This window comes from Nelumbo nucifera, chromosome 8 (assembly GCF_055504915.1).
Source record: "Nelumbo nucifera cultivar China Antique chromosome 8, China Antique-T2T, whole genome shotgun sequence".
Taxonomy (NCBI): Eukaryota; Viridiplantae; Streptophyta; class Magnoliopsida; order Proteales; family Nelumbonaceae; genus Nelumbo; species Nelumbo nucifera.
The window spans coordinates 44,520,473-44,539,737 of record NC_142656.1 but is presented as its reverse complement, the minus strand read 5'-3'; the positions used below and the strand labels follow the sequence as shown (position 1 = coordinate 44,539,737).

Here is a 19,265-nt window from a genome sequence, read left to right as displayed (position 1 = left end):
AGTAGTGATGATGATGATGAAAATGTTGAACTTGATGATATGTTTTAGGTATTATAATAACATATATTTCCATTACTTATTTGTCATTTGACATGATAACAAATTACATATGTGACATGGGTACTGAATTTATCTCTTATTTTCTTTTGTAGGATGGCTTGGAACTTGGACATTAGAATGTTCAATCTTGTTGGTGAATTCAAGAATGAATGGAGATGGCTAGAAGCCTAAAACATGTTTTATTTGATATGGTCATATGGGCAATGAAGTCTTTTATTTTATTTTTTAGAATGGCTTGGAACTTGAGAGTTGGAATATTCCATCTTGTTGGTGAATTCAAAAATGGATGGAGAACATGTTTTATGGATTTTGTTTGTCTTATTCAGATTATTTTTTTATGACTTTGGAGGAACATGAACTTGGAGTTATATGAATTTAGTTTTAGTGTGCGATGCTATTTGTAGGAATATGAACCTATATGATTTGCTCTTATGTGTTTTATTTCAGGTTTGCCTTGGTTGTATAGAAACAACCAAACAACAAGGAATATATTAAACAACCTTAAAGAAGGTTGTTGATTCACTTGATTGTAAGAAAAAAAAATGAAATTAAAATGGGTTATGTGATGTCCATTTGAATAATTTTTTTGATTTAATAATGTAAAATTGTATTTATTTAAATAGGGGAAAAAACATCTGAATTAAAATAGATAATGTAGGGAAAAATTTTAATTTCTTTTATTAGGTCGGGCTTCGGGCTCGGGCTCAGGCTTTGGGCTTTTTATCAGGGCTGGGCTCGGACCCAAGTTCTAGGCCCGTTGGTCGGGCCGGGCTCGGGCTCAGGCCTATTGTTTTTCCGTTAGTGAACACTAAAAGCCCGGCCTGAGCCCGGCCCGGCCCGGCCCATGAACAGGTCTAATCACTGTAATAAGATCCTATAAAGTAAATCAAGTAAGCAAATCACTCACTTAAAGCATCATTTAGCGCATTGCCCTAGACGTATGATTTAGGACATTAGGTAGTATAAGGTAACCACATAATCAAATATTGATGAGGGAACATCTTTTAAAAATTATAAAATTGATCAACAAGACTCTCGTAGGGCACTTTCTGTTTTACTTGTGTGTGGAAAACACCCTTTTACCACAATTGAAGAACCTATTTTTGAGATTCTTTACACAATCTATAAACCCTAAGTTTAAGAGTGTGAATAGGCATACTGCTATAAGAGATACTAGCGGGGACCCATGCGATGCACGGGATTTGTTAAGCGAAAGCTAAATAATAGAAAGGGTCATTTACTAAAGTATCTCTTATAGTTTCGTGGATTTACTAAAATCTACCCTATAGTTTGTATTTTACTAAAACACCACTTATAATTTGCAATGGATTTAATCAATCTTCCATTAGATGACAAAGGAAAATGACAATGTTGACCCTAATGTTCATTTAAATAAATTGAATCAAAAGAAAATAAAAATAAAAAATCATGGGCCTAATGAGGAAACAAACACTCCTTAATGAAAGGTTGATTAAGTAAATAAGTTGTAAAATATATGGGATATTTTAGTAAAATGAAAACTATAAGGTAGGTTTAAGTAAATATGTAAAACTAAAAGATGTGTTCTAGTAACTGACCCTAATAGAAACACATAAGAGTATACAATTGTTTTATATTTTCAACTTTTTAAATAATCAATAATTATTCATATTTTATATATGACTTTTAATAAACTGTTTATAATATAAAAATAACAATAATTAATTTCAGTTAGTTTTATTCATCAAATTGATGAAACCAACCAACCCGATTAATTCAACTCGAGTTGGTCGGTTTTCTAGTATTTTAAGTGGGCTTTGGTTCAAAAATTTCCCAACTCTACCAAGTTGGATTAGTTTCACTTTGGCCATTTGTAAACCGAACAAAATCGAACGACTTGACCTTGGATACATATTAATATTTTACATTTTAAATATAATTTTTAATATGGAAAATTGGAAAATTTCCCATATTTCTTAGTCTAAAATATTTTATATTATAAATTTAATTGTTATATTTATTTTCTAATAATAGAATTGTAATTTTTAAAATTTAAATCTAATTTTTAATTTTGAATCTTCTGAACTGACTGACCTTTAATTTTTAAACTTATTTTTACTAATTGCATTGTAATTTTTAAAACTTAAATCTAATTTTAAGTTTAAATCTTTTGAACTGACTGACTAAACCAAAAAATCAACCTAAACCGGTACAACCTGAGTGGGTCAGTTTTCACAAATGGTCACTTGATTTTAAATAACCAACTCCCAAACCGACCAAGTAAATTTGGTTGGCCAAACAGCCAATGACCGAACCGAACCAACTCGTGAACACTCAAAATTTTAATTGAATTAATAGCCTCATCTCTGATAAATAATAATACTTTAATCTCCAATAATTATTGAAAATTTATAGTGAAAATACACAATTATTAAAAAATATATTGATAATGAAAAATAAAATAATTACAAAAATTAATAAAAAATATAATAAGTACTAAAAATATATTAAATTAGTCAGTAAATAGTATAATCTCAAATAATAGTTTAATCTCTAATAAATATTAATCAATAAGTTATAACAAAAATATAATAAATACAATAAGTACAATAAACAAAATTTAAAAATTTCAATAATAGTAGTTTAATCACCAATAATTATTGAAATTTTTCTGTTAAATAACAAAACAAAAATAAATTTATACATAATTATTGAAAATAAATTTATCACAAAAAACAATAAATATTTACTGAAATACAATAAATATTAATTTTAGTATATATAATTATATAATAAATATAAATTAAGAGTATAAAATTATTATTTATAAATATTACTTTTTTATAGTTATTTTCTCGAATTATTAATTGATATAAGTGAACTTAGTTATTTTAAAGTTTACTACATAATTTCATTATTTTAACTATTTAAAATATAATTATGATAAATATTTTTTATTTAAAATATTTAGTTATTTAAACACTTAAATAATATCTTAATTATTTATTGAAGTTAATAGTCCAACAAATTAAAATTTATACATTTATTACATGATTTCATTATTAATTAAATATTAAATTATTATAAATTTCATTATTATGATATAATTATTTTTCTACTTTTAAGAAAATTTTTAAATTTATTTCACAATTTTGCTATTTTAACTATTTAGAATCTAGTTATGTTAAATATTTAGTTATTTAAATATTTAAATAATATGTAAAATATTTAACTTTTTTCTTATTTAATGAATTTAATAATCCATAAAATTATATTTCATACTATTAATACGTAATTTCATTATTAATTTCATAAGATATTAAATTATTATTAATTTCAATATTATGTTATAATTATTTTTCTACTTTTAAGAAACTTTTTAAATTGATTACATTATTTTGTTATTTTAACTATTTAAAATCTATTTCTTTAAATATTTAAGTAATATGTAAAATATTTAAACTTTTTTGTTATGTCAATTTTATTTATTTAAAGCTATTAAATATTATGAAATATTTTGTTATATAATTATTTAGATATTTATAATATTTTGACATTTAAGATATTTATTTATTAAAATATTTAAATAATATGTTATTTTTTAATATTAAATTTTTGTTATTTAAATAACATTTAAATTGATAATCCAAAAAAACAGAATTGTTAGTACATAAATTCGTGATATATTTTGTAAAAATATAAAATTATTTTTTGTGTTTTAATAAATATTCTAAAGTTATGAATTTATTATATAATTTTGTTAGAATATTTAAATAATTCTTAAATTTTTTAATCCAAACTTTCTTTAGATAGATATAGATAAAAAGTGGGGGAGAGAGAATAAATAGGAATTAGAGATAACTTAGGAGAGAAACTCTCTACCAAATTAGAAATTTTTTATGGAGATAAATAGGAATTAGAGATAATTTAGGAGAAAGTGGGGGAGGTAGTTTAGGAGAAATTTTAGGAAAAGAGATTAGTTAGGTTATTGGGAAAGTGCATCTCATTGCATGTTTTAAAAATGACATGGAATTAAAAAAAATCAAAAATCAAAAAAGGAGAAAATTTCTAAACTTCCTTATTTTAATATATATATATATATATATATATAACTATGTGAAAGAGAGAGAGGATGTGAAAGATGAATTGTCTCGTGCACTTGATAAGCTTGTTTAACATCTGATAATTAGAGATTTAAGCATACTGATGATGAATGCATGTGCATAATTGTTCATTGGATTGATAACAATTGGAAATTACAAAAAAGGATTATTCATTTTAAATCTTTGACACCTTCTTTTAATGTTTTCTTTAGCAAATGAGGTGGTTATGTGCTTAAGTGAATGGAATATTGATAAGAAAAATTTTAGTATCACATTGGATCAATGATTTAAAAACTGACTTGGAGGCCGAACCAATTTTGCTCCAAGTCACGGGTCACCGATTTGACCAACTAGGTTGAATGGTTCAGACCGTGCTATATATATGTATTAAATGTACACATATATGTGTATATGTGTTTATATATGTGTATAAATATATATTTTATCAATAAATAATGTATAAAATGTTTTAGATATGTTATATGTATTTTTATATTTAATTAATGTTTTTTAAATCAATTTTTATTTTTTTATTTATAAAAATATTATAAATTATCATTTTAGGCCAAAAAAGGGTTTTTTGTGAAAATAGTAAGACAAAGCTATGGCCTCCGATAACTTGCATACATTAAAAACTGAATTAAAGTTGCGGCCTCCAAAAGTTTGCATACATTAAAAAATCACCCCAGTCGGACATCGGATTGCAAAGTTATGGCTTCCAATAGTTTGCATACATTGAGTATGCAACCCGCAACCCAATGACTAGGTTGAACGGGTCAACGATCGAATTGGATAGGTCAAACAATTCTTGACCAAGTCAACGGTTTTTGACAGTCCGACGGGTCTTGACTGAACCAGACCTAGAATCTTTGTGGGTGATGGTTCAAGCGGTTCGACCAACCAAGTAAGCAACGGGTTGAAACACTACATTAGATAATATAAGTTATAATGATGTGATGGATAATTCTTTGAAATTCTGTGTGGTGGTGATTTTTTAAGATTTTTTGTTATAGCCATATTTTGAATCTTATTGTCAAGCTAGTTTGAGACTTGTTGATGATGTTGTTGCTAAAATTTCTAATGGTGTGAAATATATAAAGAAATCAATTGCTCGAAAGAACATATTTTATGAAATTGCTAAAAAAAAGTTTTCATTTGAACACCACCAAATGGTTAAGGATGGAAATGTGTGTGAGGTGGAATTCAACTTATTTGATGCTTGAGCATGCTAGAGGGATAACATTTTTAAAATGTTTGTACTTTTGGAAAAATAGTGGGGAAATGTTGTATAGGTATATAGTGGTCACTAAGACCATCAGAGTATAGAGGGTGTCAAACCAACACTACACAAATGACTAAAATGGATCCATAACTCATCGCACATTTGCGATGAATTCATAACTCATTGCACATCTACGATGAACTCATACCCGAAACAGGTTGCAATAAGATTTGGCCTACATAGATCTACGATAAATCTCAGACGTGTGTGAACTTGCGATGAGCTTTAGACACACAGACTCGTGATGAACTTTGAACATGTGTGGAATTATTGCATATTGGGAATAAATATCAAAAACACGTGCGTCTTTAAATTACGCGCGTGATGGGACGCCCCGTGGGCCTACTAAAGATGAACAATGTAAATAATGACATCACCCGTGCCACGTCGGTATTAAAAGGGACACGAATGGAAGAAACATACATGGATTATGAGAATCCTTAAGAGAAAGAAAAGCCTATCTCCAAAGGATCTCGTCGGATACGTGACGAAACCCCAACGATGCTCCCTTAATAGTCAATATAAAAATAAATATCCCATTTTCTAATAGAAAATGTCTCATTTTAGATCATTCTCCTTGTAACCTTAGGATTTTCGCTATATAAAGGGGAATAACTCTCACCTAAGGGAACGGGACAATATAACTTTGACCTAGGGTTTCTAACAATGACACTCTCCCTTCTTTCCTTTCTTCCTCCCTCTTCCCCACGTCCTCTCTCTCTTGGCCATTGCCTTATCCGAACAGCTTCACATTGGTGGGAGGAAGCGCTATTCACTTGTCTTTTCTCTTTCAACGAATAGAATGGCGCAACAACAGGGGTTTACGGCAGCAGGGAGTCTCTCGAACACCTTCTCTATCTCTTGTTTTGTTCTTTCTTCACCATGTTGCAGTGGTGAAATCGTTTTTTTACAGAACACCGCCCCCCACTACTATAACTCTTCCCGTCGCCACTACAATCTCTCTCTTTCTCTCTCTCTCCATCACTCGTCGTTTTCACTAACCCATCGAAGCAACTATTCGCTTATTCCTTCTTCTCGACACCGAACACAGCGGCAGCAGGGAACACCACAACGGCATTCCTTCTGAGTCTAAGCTAAGTTCGTGATTCAATAGCAATCAGTCCTACACCCGCTCCCTGCTACAATGATTAGCATCGCCCTATTAAATTCTTCCAAGCCGAAGCTTGTCTAGAGTTTCCCGTCTTCGTTCATCAATCATTCTTAGGCCAAAACCCAATCAAGGATTAAATTTTAGAGGCATTTCATCCGCCCACCTCCTGCGTCCTATAATTCCTTCCCAAACTAATACATTGGGCACGAGAGAGAGAAATCGGAATACTGTATGCTGGGGCTCTAATGCCAGAAATTCCATTACCGGTGGTTGGATCAGAAATTCCCTACAGACGTGCTTTCCACCAACTCTGGCATCCGCTACCACAGGATGATGGATCACCGCCTTTCTTGCATCTTCGTCTTTCTTGGCGATATTCTTAATCGAACGTGAGTCGGTGGTTTGAAATCATGAAAGAAGCTCAGGATCCCTTTTTTTTTGTTCTGTACGAGTTCTAGAACCGCTTTTCGATTAATCCCATAGGGATTACGCGCAAGGGAGATTTCCTTGAAAACCTTATTTTATGCGTTTCTTGATTCCCCTCTAGATCTCCCTACCTTCGTTTGGGAATAAGCATGTCAACGATTTGTATTCTCTATACAGGGTTAATCAGCAATTTACAGAGGAATGGTGAGCATAGGGTGATCCTTCTATAGATTTCACCACACAATTCATTGGTATTACCAGGGGAAACAGATCGAATTCCTATGCATCGGATTCTGCTTTCTTTTTCTTAATGGAAAATCTCATCTTCAGGTGCGTGGGCTCAGGTAAGAGAAAATCCCTCAGTATTTACAACCGAAATTTTCAATCTTTTGTGATTGGATTTCATAGATGATGTTGAAGTATTTCAATCGTATAAACTGACACGTATATATATTACCCTTTGTTCTGAGCTATAGCTATCATGATTTTGGCTCAAATAAATTTGTTCTTTCCTTTTTCAACTTGAATTAAAAAATATATATCTATACAAACACAATGAAAATGTGCCTAGCATCTCCCTGGTTTAAGGCAACACTTGAAGGCCACCCATAGACTTTTGAGTTGACCTGCTTGTTATTGACTAAAATCTTTGGATGAATCTGCTGGTTTGGATAGATAAATTATGGCTTACATACGCCTAATTCATGAGGTATATTGTTTTTCTTTACAAGACATTTACGGATAATGACATAAAAGATTAGACTTGTTTTCTGATTGGACTGAAATCTTTGAAACTGTTGCTTTATTTTTGCCAACCAAAAGTCAGATTGGACTTGTTTTCTGATTATCTTCATAAACGCTTGGGCCTCGTGATCGATCAATTTTCAAGTTTCTATACCTTTACTTAGGTCAATTGTTATGCATCTTCTGCATTCCAGGAAAAAAAATAAGGTTTTCAAAACATAGATCTTATTTTTTCACCTCGCATGATTTCAAATTTATTTAGAGAAAAAACGGGTTTTAAAATATCTTGCAACTTGCTAACATGTTTCTTGCAGTATCATAGGGAAGTTTTAACTTTTAAGCAACAAGCACTAATCAACAACATAGCCCACTCATTACAGGCCTAGTTTACTAGGCCTGGGCACCGCCTCTAGGCTGACACCCCGATTGTAATAAGCCCTGGCAACCCTAGGAGCTCGTCACTCAAACCCTGACTGGTTCTAGGATGTCGCATGTTCCATGTGAAGTCCCTGGCAACCCCAGGCACACTCATACCTTGGTCGGTTCCAGAATGCCACGGCCGGTTCCGCGATGTCGTGACTAGTTCCACGATGTCGCATGCTCCATACAAAGATCTTGGCAACCCCAAGCGCACTCACACATACTTTGGTTGATTCCAGGATGCCACGGCTGGTTCTACAGTGTCATGGCCGGTTCCACAATGTCGCATGCTCCATGTGAAGGCCCTCGCAACCCTAGGAGCGCTCACACATACCTTGGTCAGTTCCAAGATGTCGCGGCCGGTTCCGCGATGCCATGGCCAATTTCACGATGCTGCATGTTCCATGTGAAGGTTCTGGCAACCCCAGGCACACATATACATACCCTAACCGGTTTCGGGATGTCGTGGCCGGTTCCACAATGCCGTAGGCTCCATGCAAAGTCCCTGGCAACCCCAAGCATGATGACTCCTTCACACATTGTGACGCTTTACACTTGTATTATAGTACTTAATCCCTTCATTATGACTAGCCCTACCTTTTACATGCGATGCAATCTTACTCTTCTTATGGGATGAAATTTAATTTTCTTTATTTGCGATGATATTTACCTCTCATATACGATGACATTTAATTTTTTTCAAATGTGATGACACTTAGCTATCTCGATTGCATTAAAGCAATTTGGCAAATACCAAAGACCTCGGAAACCTCGAGGACGATGGAAGAGATTGCTAAATAGACAAGACAATAGGCATGACAATCAAACTCAATACTTAGCATTAGTATAATCAAGTGCAATGACATGTCCTGACTGGATCATGAAAGATTTGATAAATCCCAACCATACTAATGGATCTTGGAAAAGGAAAACCCATAGCAAACCCAAGGGAGATGGAACACCACAAACACTTAGTACTCCAAGTCGCAATGACATAACTAAATAAAACAACAACAATCCAAAAGAACTTCGTATGCACACCCCATATCACTACAAATTCAAATAAATGATCTGCGATATTATCAAGAATACCAGTATGTTGCTCAAATCACATCCACATTAGCATGTTCCAAAATCTCGCAGAATAAATGGGGGGCTTTCCTCCGTGCCATATTCTCTCTACAAGATGCTTTACTATCAATGCCTTCTATTGAGTGTTTCTCGATAGAAGACATTCTATCAAGATGCTAGACAATGTATGCCCTTAGCTCCAATCAAATTGATGTACTTTTTGACATTTATTGTAAATGAATAATAGTATATAATTGATTCATGTTATATATGGTGTGTTTCTGTGTAATACCGTTAAATTGAACACTTATGAAACTCGTGTTAGTTTAAAATCTTCACAGTTGATGGTGCGCAATCTAATCACTCCTACCTGGCAGCGGTTGCACTCCTCACTGGCGACGAATGAGATACTTGTGAAGAAGAAGAAGGATCCCCGGGGACTCTCCCGGCGGGAATACTCCGATGCTTAAGTTAGTAGCATGAAGATAGTTGTAGAGCAGAGCAAAATGAAAGGGCTAGAGTGCATATCACGCAAGTTCCCTTTGCTCTTGGGGGTCGGAGCTCTTATATACTGATTTCCTAACAAATCTGTTATAACCACCTCTGATTCTCTACCACAGCCGTTACTTGCCAGGGCTGACCTGGTGGGCGCGAGTAACTGTTGCAGAGTACAGCCCTGCCAGACAAGGGACACCTCTCAGGGTTGGCAGGCATGATGCCGCCTGGCAAGAGATGTGGGCGCAATCTCCAGATTTGGCAGGTACGGTTGTCAGGCAGGAGATCTTCTTGTGATATGCCGAGCTGCTCTTTTCCGAGCTACCTTATGCCGAGGTGCTTCTACCCGAGGTGGCCTACTTGAGTTTGGTCGGGCGAGTTTATTCTTAAGAGGCTCCCGAGCTCAACCCGAAGTGTCTTGAGCTCGGGAGATTTCCATCTTGGAAGAATCTTAGCTCGGGGTATTTCCTACTTGGAAGAATCTTAGCTTGGGGTAATCAGAGTGTCATCTTGTAGCGAGCTGCCACGTTGGATCTTGGCGGACTGGTCGCGTTGAGTGGGGGCCAATTGCCCCCCACTCCCCGAGCCAGGGGTCCTGACCAGGTGAGGGGAGTTCACGATGTGACGGGTGGATTTGGCCCGAAGTTTAGGCCGCCCCGTCAGATAGTTCGTCGGTCGGACCAGTTCGCTACTCGGCTTAATCAAGGATAACCCGGGTTGCGTGCAGTTCATGCGCGGACGTCACGCGATCTATAGACTCCACGGACATCACGTGATTTATAGACTTTGCGGACGTCAAAAAATGTGCTAAACTGATTTCACCTCGGGGGTCGTGCAGCTGGTTTTCTTGAGAGCCGTTAGATCGTCTTGATCTCAACCATTGAATCTCGGACATAGCGGCTATAAATAGGGGGGACCCCAATCATTTTCTCCGCCATAAGTTCACCATCGTTCGTCTTGAAGTTGCGGCTAAGTTCCTCAGCCTGGGTTTCCCAGTTCGTCAGTCTTCCTAGCTCGGTCAATTTCCCTTGGTGAGTCCCTTTAGTCTCTCCTTTTCAGTTCATAGTTCACTTCTCTTTTTTATTCATTTTCAACTCGTAGCTATGTCAAACCATAGCTTCGACAGTCTCTTAGATGAGCCCGAGGTGGGTGCCCCGGCTCAAGTAGGTGCCTCCAAGGCACAGTTAGTCTACGAGGTACGGAAGACCTCGGATAACTCGGCGTCCACCTCTCATCGAGGTCGAGTACCGGACAAGTTTGGCCCTTCAACTATGACAGACATACTTAGGGCCCTAATAGTTCGGTATAACCTTCCTAGGGAGCATACCTACCACCTTCCTGTGGGCGACTTCCCTTGGGAACATGGTCACGACAAGATCGTGATTTTCGGGGAATAGCTCGTGGCCGAACTCCGCCTTCCACTACACCCCCTAATTATTTAAGTGTTAAATCACTTCGACGTCACTATAGATCAACTCCACCGGAACTCTATCTGGAACGTGGTCAGTACCATTTCCCCCTGTTTTGACTACACCCTTCCTCCTGACCTCGACATTTTCTCCTCCATCCTCTCCATAAAGAAGAATGCCTCTAGCGTTCTCCCTGAGCACAGGCGGACCTACTACCTGTCCCCTGCCCAGGCTTCAAGTTGTTACACGAGCTTCCCAACAAAATCCCGGCCTGGAAACGGGATTACTTTGTAGTTTGCAACCCCTGCGGGGTGGCCTTTCCCTACTCACTCGAGGTTGGTCGTTCAGGACTCTGGCATTATGCTGGACCGAGATACAAGGGAGACACTCCAGTCTTGGGCGGAGCTCGGCTTCGACTACAAGGACTACCTTGCCGAGGACAAGCTCATTCAAGTCGGTCTGAGTCCTGGTAGGTCGCCTTTTTTTAGAGTTAGTACTTCACCTCAGTAGCTGGCACTTTTTGGTAGCATCACTGAAGTCAAGCTTTGTCGCAGGACCCATGGAGCAACTTAGTGCAGAAAGGCACTTTGGAAAGATGAAATGAAGGAAGAAGCGAGCTGCTAAGAGAGCTCGCATTGAACCTCCACGGGCTCCTACTCCCGAGCTCAAACAGCCTGCTGATGCTCCTCTGGTGATTGACTTGGAGGAGTCGGAGAACCTCCCACCTCGGGAGCACGAGACGATTGCGGAGCCCGTTCCCGAGAAAACTGTGGAGCCCACCCCCGAGACCACTGTAGAGCCCGCTCCCGTGCCCGAGACTACCTTAGGGATAGAAGGAACAACTCGGAGCATCCTGAACTCGAGCAGCTACCCACTGCATGGTGGTAAGTCTTGTTTAAACTTCAAATTTTGCATTTGTAGCCTTACTAATGCTAATTGGCATTCTTGGCAGGTGAACAACACCGTGCATGCCCTGACCTACCAGTCTGAGCAGCACTTAAAGTGAACTCTGCCTGTCGAAGACTCAGCCCGCACGGCTCACACCGATCTGAAGCTAGCTCGCAGTCAAATCCACCGGTTTGAGAGCGATGCCATAGCTCAGAAAAACTACATTCAGGCACTGATGTCGGAGAAGGAGGGATGGTTGCAAGAGAAGGAGGAGCTATTGCGCAAGGTGGAAAACCTTGAGGCAGATAAGGGGGCTCTGAAGTGCAAGGTAGAGAACCTCGAAGTCAACGTCAAGGAGCGAACTGAGATTCTCCTTGGCGCCATGGAGGAGGCCAAAGTCAAGGTTGTCCAAGACTACGTCAAATCGGAGGAGTTCAACGGGGTGTTGGTGGAGGCCTACCGCAAAGGCTTCAAGCTCAACAAGTGGTTGATAAAGAGCTAATTCCTGCATCTTGATGTAAGCGCCATCACCACCTCGTGAATCACGGGAGAGGTAGCCCTGCAAGCCGCTGAAGACCCGAACTCTGAGGAGGAGGGCGACGAAGACATCGGGGAGGCTGATGCTACCGACCAGGCTGGCACTTCTGTGGAGGCTCCGAGAATGATAAGTCCCTTAATTAGTTCGAGTGGTCCTTTTACTTTGAGCCTGCGAGCTCAGTTTTTTCTTTCTTTTCTTCCCCCTTTGTAACAAACATTTTGTAATGAAATATATCTTTGTAATGAAAATACCCTTTGCTAAGTGTTGTGCAATTTACTTTATTTGCCGAAGTGATTATTTTACCCCGAACTGTTAAGCTATCGAGCTAAGTACCCGAAGTGGGGGTTTCTTGATTGTCGTCACCCCGAACTGTCTCCCAGTGCTTAGTAGGGGTAATCTTATGTACGTCGAGGTGAGCAACATAGTAGCGTATATGCCCGACCTGTCTGCACCCGGGTTACTTAAGTTGACATCGGTTGTCCCTAACGGGTTCAACCTATTGTATGCCGGGGTGGGTTATGCATCATAAGGTTCGTACCCGAACTGCCTGCGCCTTAGGCATTACAAGTACTTAGCCTATGCTGATGACGTGACTAGGTCTTATACAGTGTCGAGGTCTTTCGTTAGTTCGGCGTTTTTAGCCCTTAGGCTGGGAGAGCGACTTATAGTCCGCTCTCCTAGAGTTCACCCATGCCGAAGAGGCAACGAGGTCTTATAGTGTCGAGGTCCTTCGTTAGCTCAGCGTTTTGGCCCTTAGGAGGGGGGAGCGACTTATAGTCCACTCTCCTAGAGTTCGCCCATGCCGAAGAGGCAACTGGGTCTTATAGTGCCGAGGTCCTTTGTTAGCTCGGCGTTTTGGCCCTTAGGTTGGGGGGCAACTTATAGTCCACTCAGCTCGGTGATTACAAGTAATATTGCCTTAGATTGACAATATTCTATGCCCGATGTATTTGCTTCCCTTCTAGGGTTTCAAGCTCATACGTTCCTTCCTGAGCACCCGCTTTACACGGTAGGGTCCTTCCCAATTTGGCCCAAGCTTACCAACACCGGGTTCAGATACCATGACATTACGAAGAACCATGTCTCCAACGTGGAGGTTCCGCTTCTTGACCCTGGCGTTATAGTACCGAGCTATTCTCTACTGGTAGGTCGCGGTCCTCATGTATGTGAGGTCTCGTACCTCGTCAAGTAGGTCGAGGTTGGTGCGTAGCTCGTCTTCGTTTGCTTCGTCATCGTACACTTCCAGACGTAGCGTGGGAACCTCGATCTCGGCTGGGATGACTGCCTCGGTGCCATAAGTGAGGTTGAAGGGGGTCTCGCCTGTTGCGGTCTTCACCGTGGTTCGATAAGCCCATAGTACACTAGGCAGCCTGTCTACCCACAGTCTCTTAGCTCGGTTTAGGTGTGCCTTCAGTCCACAGAGAATGGCTCTGTTTGTGACCTCCACTTGGCCATTTGCTTGAGGGTGCTTTACCGAGGTAAAATTTTGTTGTATTCCCATATCTTTGCACCAGTTCTGGAATTTAATGTCCTCGAACTGCTTGTCGTTATCATAGATGAGTATTCAATGTAGTCCAAAATGGCAAACTATGTTCTTCTAGAAGAAGTTCTGCACATTCCGCTCTGCGATCGTTGCGAGACGTTCTACCTCCACCCACTTAGTGAAATAATCAACTGCTACCACTAAGAACCTCCTCTGTCATGTCGCTGGTGGAAATAGTCAGAGTATATCGATCCCCCATTGTGCAAAGGGCCATGGGCTAGTGAGGTACTTCAGGTCGGCAGCGAGTTGGTGATTAATGTTAGCGTGCTTCTGACATTTGTCACACTTTCTGACGAACTCAATCGCATCTTCCTTCAACATTGGCCAATAATATCCCTGTCGTAGCGCTTTTGCCAATAATATCCCTGTCGTAGCGCTTTCTGGGCGAGGGCCTTGCCCCCCAAGTGTCCGCCGCACAAGCCCTCATGAGTGTCGTGGAGCACGAGCTCGGCTTCTGAGGGTCGTAAGCAGCATAAATAAGGGAGCATGTAAGATCTTCGGTATAGCCGTCTGTCTATTATGACGTATTTGGCTGCCTGGCGCTCTACCCTTCAGGCAGCATTACGATCTGCAGGGAGGGTCCCGTGTAGTAGGTAGCTCGCGAGTGGGTCAATCTAGCTCAACTCTACATGTACGACAGGAGCGACCTCCTCTACCCCCTGAGAATGCTAGGCCGAGGCAAGTTCTCTATGTACACGGTTCTCATGGTGTTGTCGCTTGTGCTGGCTAACTGGGATAGGGCATCGGCCTCAACGTTCTCGGATCTCGGGATCTGCTTGATGAAGTAGGACTGGAAGTTGAGCAGGGCCTCTCTGACTTTGGCTAAGTAGGCGACCATTGTTGGCTCACAAGCTTCATATTCGCCAGTGACCTGGTTGACCACGAGTTGGGAGTCGCTGCAGATAACAATATGCTTAGCTTTCACTTCGCTTGCTACGGTCAGCCTAGCTATCAACGCCTCATACTCCGCTTCATTGTTGGACGCAGCGAACTCAAAGCGTAGCGCATACTCCAATTTCACACCGCTTGGCCCATACAAAACTATTCCAGCCCCGCTACCCTGCTGATTTGATGAGCCATCCATATGGAGGATCCAGGGTTCCTCATCCCAGGTCGGTTTCGGTCTAACCAGGAGAGAAGCCGCAATGGTTGGAGCTTCCTCGCTGTGCTCAGGCTCGACCAACTCAGGGACCTCGGTGCTGAAAGTGCATTCTGCGACAAAGTCGGCTAAGGCTTGGGCCTTAATGGCAGTTCACAGCTTGTACTGGATGTCATACTCATTGAGTTCGATGGCCCACTTTGTCAATCTACCGGAGACCTCGGGCTTGAGCAAGACTTGCCTCAGAGGCTTATTGGTGAGGACAACGACTGTATGAGCTTGGAAGTACGGTCGCAGTTTCTGAGCTGCAACAACTAGCGCATACACCAACTTTTCGATCTCAGGATACCTCATCTCTGCTTGCTACAACACTTTTCCAACATAGTAGATGGGTCGTTGGACCCGATCTACTACTTTTGTCAGTACCGAGATGATTACCCCATCACTCGCGGAGAGGTACAGCTCCAAAATGTCTCCCTCCTCGGGTCGGGTTAACACCGGGATACTAGCAAGGTACCTTTTGAGCTCGTCAAAAGCGAACTAACACTCCTTGGTCCATTCGAAGTCTTTGCTTCTCTTAATTGCCTTAAAGAAAGGCAGGTAGCGATCTGCCAATTTGTACATGAAGCAGCTCAGAGCGGCTATGCGGCCGTTCAACCTGTAAACCTCCTTCAATTTCCGGGGTTGTCTCATATCTATGATGGCCTTAATTTTGTCAGGGTTAGCCTCAATGCCACGTCGGTTAACGATGTAACCTAAGAATTTACCCAAGGTGACACCGAAAATGCACTTGTTCGGGTTTAATTTCATATTAAACTTGCGCAAAATTTCAAAAACAGAATGCAAATCTTTTATTAAATCATTTGAAAATTGGGTTTTGACGACCATGTTGTCTACATAACACTCTACTTTTTTGTCGATCAATGGCTCAAACAGTCAGTTTACAAGTCTCTGAAATGTTGCCCTGACATTTTTCAGTCCGAAGGGCATGACCTTGTAGCATTACAAACCGAGCTCGGTTATGAAGGCCGTTTTTTCTTCATCAGCAGGGGCCATTCTGATCTGGTTGTAGCTCGAATAAGTGTCCAAGAAGCTCAGCAACTCATGCCCTGAGGTCGCGTTCACCAAACAGTCGATCTTGGGGAGTGGACGCACATGCGCCATTTACCGTTAGCCTTTTTTTACCAGAACGGGGTTGGCTACCCAGCTCGGGTAATGGACTTCCCTGATAAAATTGGTTGTGAGGAGCTTCCCGACCTCCTCATCAACTACTCTCCAACGCTCTAGGGCTAGGTTGCGTTTTTTTGTCTAACGGGTCTAACTATAGGATCAGTGTTCAGTTTGTGAGTGATGACTTTGGGGTCTATGCCGGGCATCTCTGCCGCGGACCATGCAAAAACATCTAAATTTTTAAGTAGAAAGCTTACCAGTTGAGATCGTAGAGGCTCCTCGTTTGTAGCGCCGATTTGGAGGGTCCGAGTTGGGTCCTCTGTTGAAACAGGCATGGAAGTCGTCTCTTCTATAGGTGCAATTCGCTCTTCACAGTGCTCCACAGGTCGCTCCAGCTCGAGGTCATCTGCCACCTTAGCTTTTCCTTTGAGAGCGGTAACATAGCACTTGCGAGACTCGAGTTGATCGCTCGCGCTACCCCAACTCCGAAGTCCGTGGGAAACTTCATGGCCAAATAATAGGTGGAGACCACCGCTTGTAGAGCATGGGTGATGAGCCGACCTATTATGGCGTTGTACGGGGAGGGAGTTGCGACTACCAAAAAGTTGTACTCGAGCCTCACTATGCTAGGCCAGGTGCCGACCTCTACTAATACAAGGACTCTCCCCAGGGGCCTGACTTCCTCTCCGCTGAAGCCCACCAAGGGAGTGTTCACGGGCTTGAGATCGCTCTCCTGAAGCTGAAGCTTGTCGAAAGCGGGTTTGAAGAGTATGTTTGCCAAACTGCCGGAGTCAACGAGGACATGCTTCACCTCAAAATCTTTGATACTTATCTTTACAACGAACGCGTCATCATGGGGGTACTGGACTCCGCGCGCGTCATCCTCGGTGATGAAGATTGGTTCCTCTATCTTAGGTCGCTTCGGGGGATTCCGCTCTTTTCTTTCGATCTCACGAGCCGAGGTTCTTGCCGCGGCCAAGGTGCAGCCCGCGACAATTGATTTGCCAGTGACCATTTGGATCGTTCCCCGAACTGGCCTTTCTTCGGGTGGCTGCCTCTGCAGTTGGTCACCTTGCCTGTTGCTGGACTCGGGAGCATCTCTACCTTGCTCCACCTACCACCCTGTTTGATTATCATTTGTACAAAATTTCTTAAATATCCATGACAGATGAATTCTTCTATCTCATTGCAGAGGTTTTTATAACTTTCGGTACTATAGCCATGATCGCTATTTCTTTTTTTTTCTTCTCACCACCTTCTCCTTCTCTTTTTTCTTCTCTAATCAGAACTGCTCATCCGTCACTGTTCATCATTTCCTTCGTTGAACAGTGACGATATCTGTCTGCTTCCCTCATTCACCCCTCTCCTCTTGCGAAATCCGGAGAGAGTTTCGTCATCTTCAACACAGTCTATTCTCTCTCATCTGTTTTCGGGAGGGTTATCACATATTCATCTGCAATGAACCGCGACCTCACTTATTTCGCGAACCTCATCCGGAGTCCGGCGAATCCCAGAAGTCGGGAGGATTCGTGCGACCGTCGTAATCTCTGACCATCTCCTGCAGAACACACCAAATTCATCCAGTCACCCGTTTGCAGCATCGAACCTTCGGCCAGGACATCCTTCAGGTAATCTGCACCGACCCCTCTCTCATTTCATTTTGACAGTGAAGATTCAAGGCTGGGGATCAGATCGATGAAGTAGATCCCACCGGACTCTTTCCCGTAGGTCTGTTACCCAGCCAAACCTGACCTGAAGTTTATTATCTGCTATCATGTGCGGTTATGTTTTATGTATATCTGCGTATGTTAAACTGCCGCTCATTTGCTCTCTGCCTTTCCTGTGGATCTGACTAATAGTGGTTCAGGTTTTTAGAATGCTCACTAGATCTTTTCTTCCTTTTGTTGATATTTCTAGGTGGTGTGTCAGTTAGTTAGAGGTCCCGTCTTTTTTTTTTTTTCTTTTCTTTTTCCTTCTTTCTCCAGAAATTTGTGGTTCACTATTAAACTTGTGGATGATCTGCTTCACTGTATTGCCATCCTCTGGTTTAATAAGATGGCAATACAGCAATAGACCCCTTGTTGCAGAGTCTTTTCGTTATTGTTTAAGGTTTGTTTAGGAAAGTAATACTAATGGTAGTATCTTCAGGTTGTTCATGAAAAGAGAAAGTATGTGTACTCGTCATTTGGAGATTTTTGGATTGCTGAGTCTTTTTTTGTTGTTAGTAACTTTCTTTTAATTAATTGGTTGTTTAAAGTTTGCCGAACTCGAGTGCGTGTTAATGCTTGTTGATACTCATCTAGAATTTACTTGTTTAGGTAATACTCATCTAGAATTTACTTGTTTAGGTAGTGACAGGTAAACTATTCTTATTTCTTTTCTTGAATTGGAACTAAATGATTGTTAAGCTCATTGAGTCTGTAGGCAGAATTCTTGTTTCATGTGTTATCTCTGATATAGTTCATGTGTTACCATGTGGGCCCTACCGATTGGAATCGGGAGAGGGGTGCCTAACCCTTTTCCTCTCTCATCCAAGACCTATTCGGATTGGTTGGACTGGTACCTTGGACTGTAAGAGTCACTATTGAACCAAAACAATTTCGATATCATTCTCGTTGGTCCCATCACCTCCCTTTCCTAATCTGATGGGTGGCGATTCCATTTTCAGCCCAAGTGACAATTAAGCCAGTTTTTCCGATGCTCACAATAATAAAGGATAAAAATTGCACATGGCATTTGAAAACGAAAACAGGAACTTTCTTCCAAAGGAGAATGAAGGATAAATAACGGGAAAATGTAATTCAAAGTTTACTCCAAACTTGAAGGTAATTAAGAATTAAAAAATAACCTCTTCCCTAAATAAAACAGCCACCATTTCTTTTTTAATTTTTTATTCTAGGTCAAATTCTATGCTAATCCAAAAGCCC

At 40.4% G+C, this 19,265-nt stretch overlaps 1 long non-coding RNA gene across 3 annotated transcripts; it reads left to right on the top strand.

Annotated features, from left to right (window-relative positions):
- Positions 1–6,041: 6,041 nt before the first annotated feature.
- Positions 6,042–18,220, top strand: LOC104611378 (uncharacterized). Of its 3 annotated transcripts, none has more exons than XR_016079777.1 (2): positions 6,042–7,305; positions 9,574–18,220. It is a non-coding gene; the product is annotated as an uncharacterized LOC104611378 (long non-coding RNA). The 3 variants fall into 3 exon arrangements; XR_016079776.1 differs by having other exon boundaries at positions 9,538–18,220; XR_016079775.1 differs by lacking the exon at positions 9,574–18,220 and adding an exon at positions 8,365–8,788.
- The last annotated feature ends 1,045 nt before the right edge of the window (positions 18,221–19,265 follow it).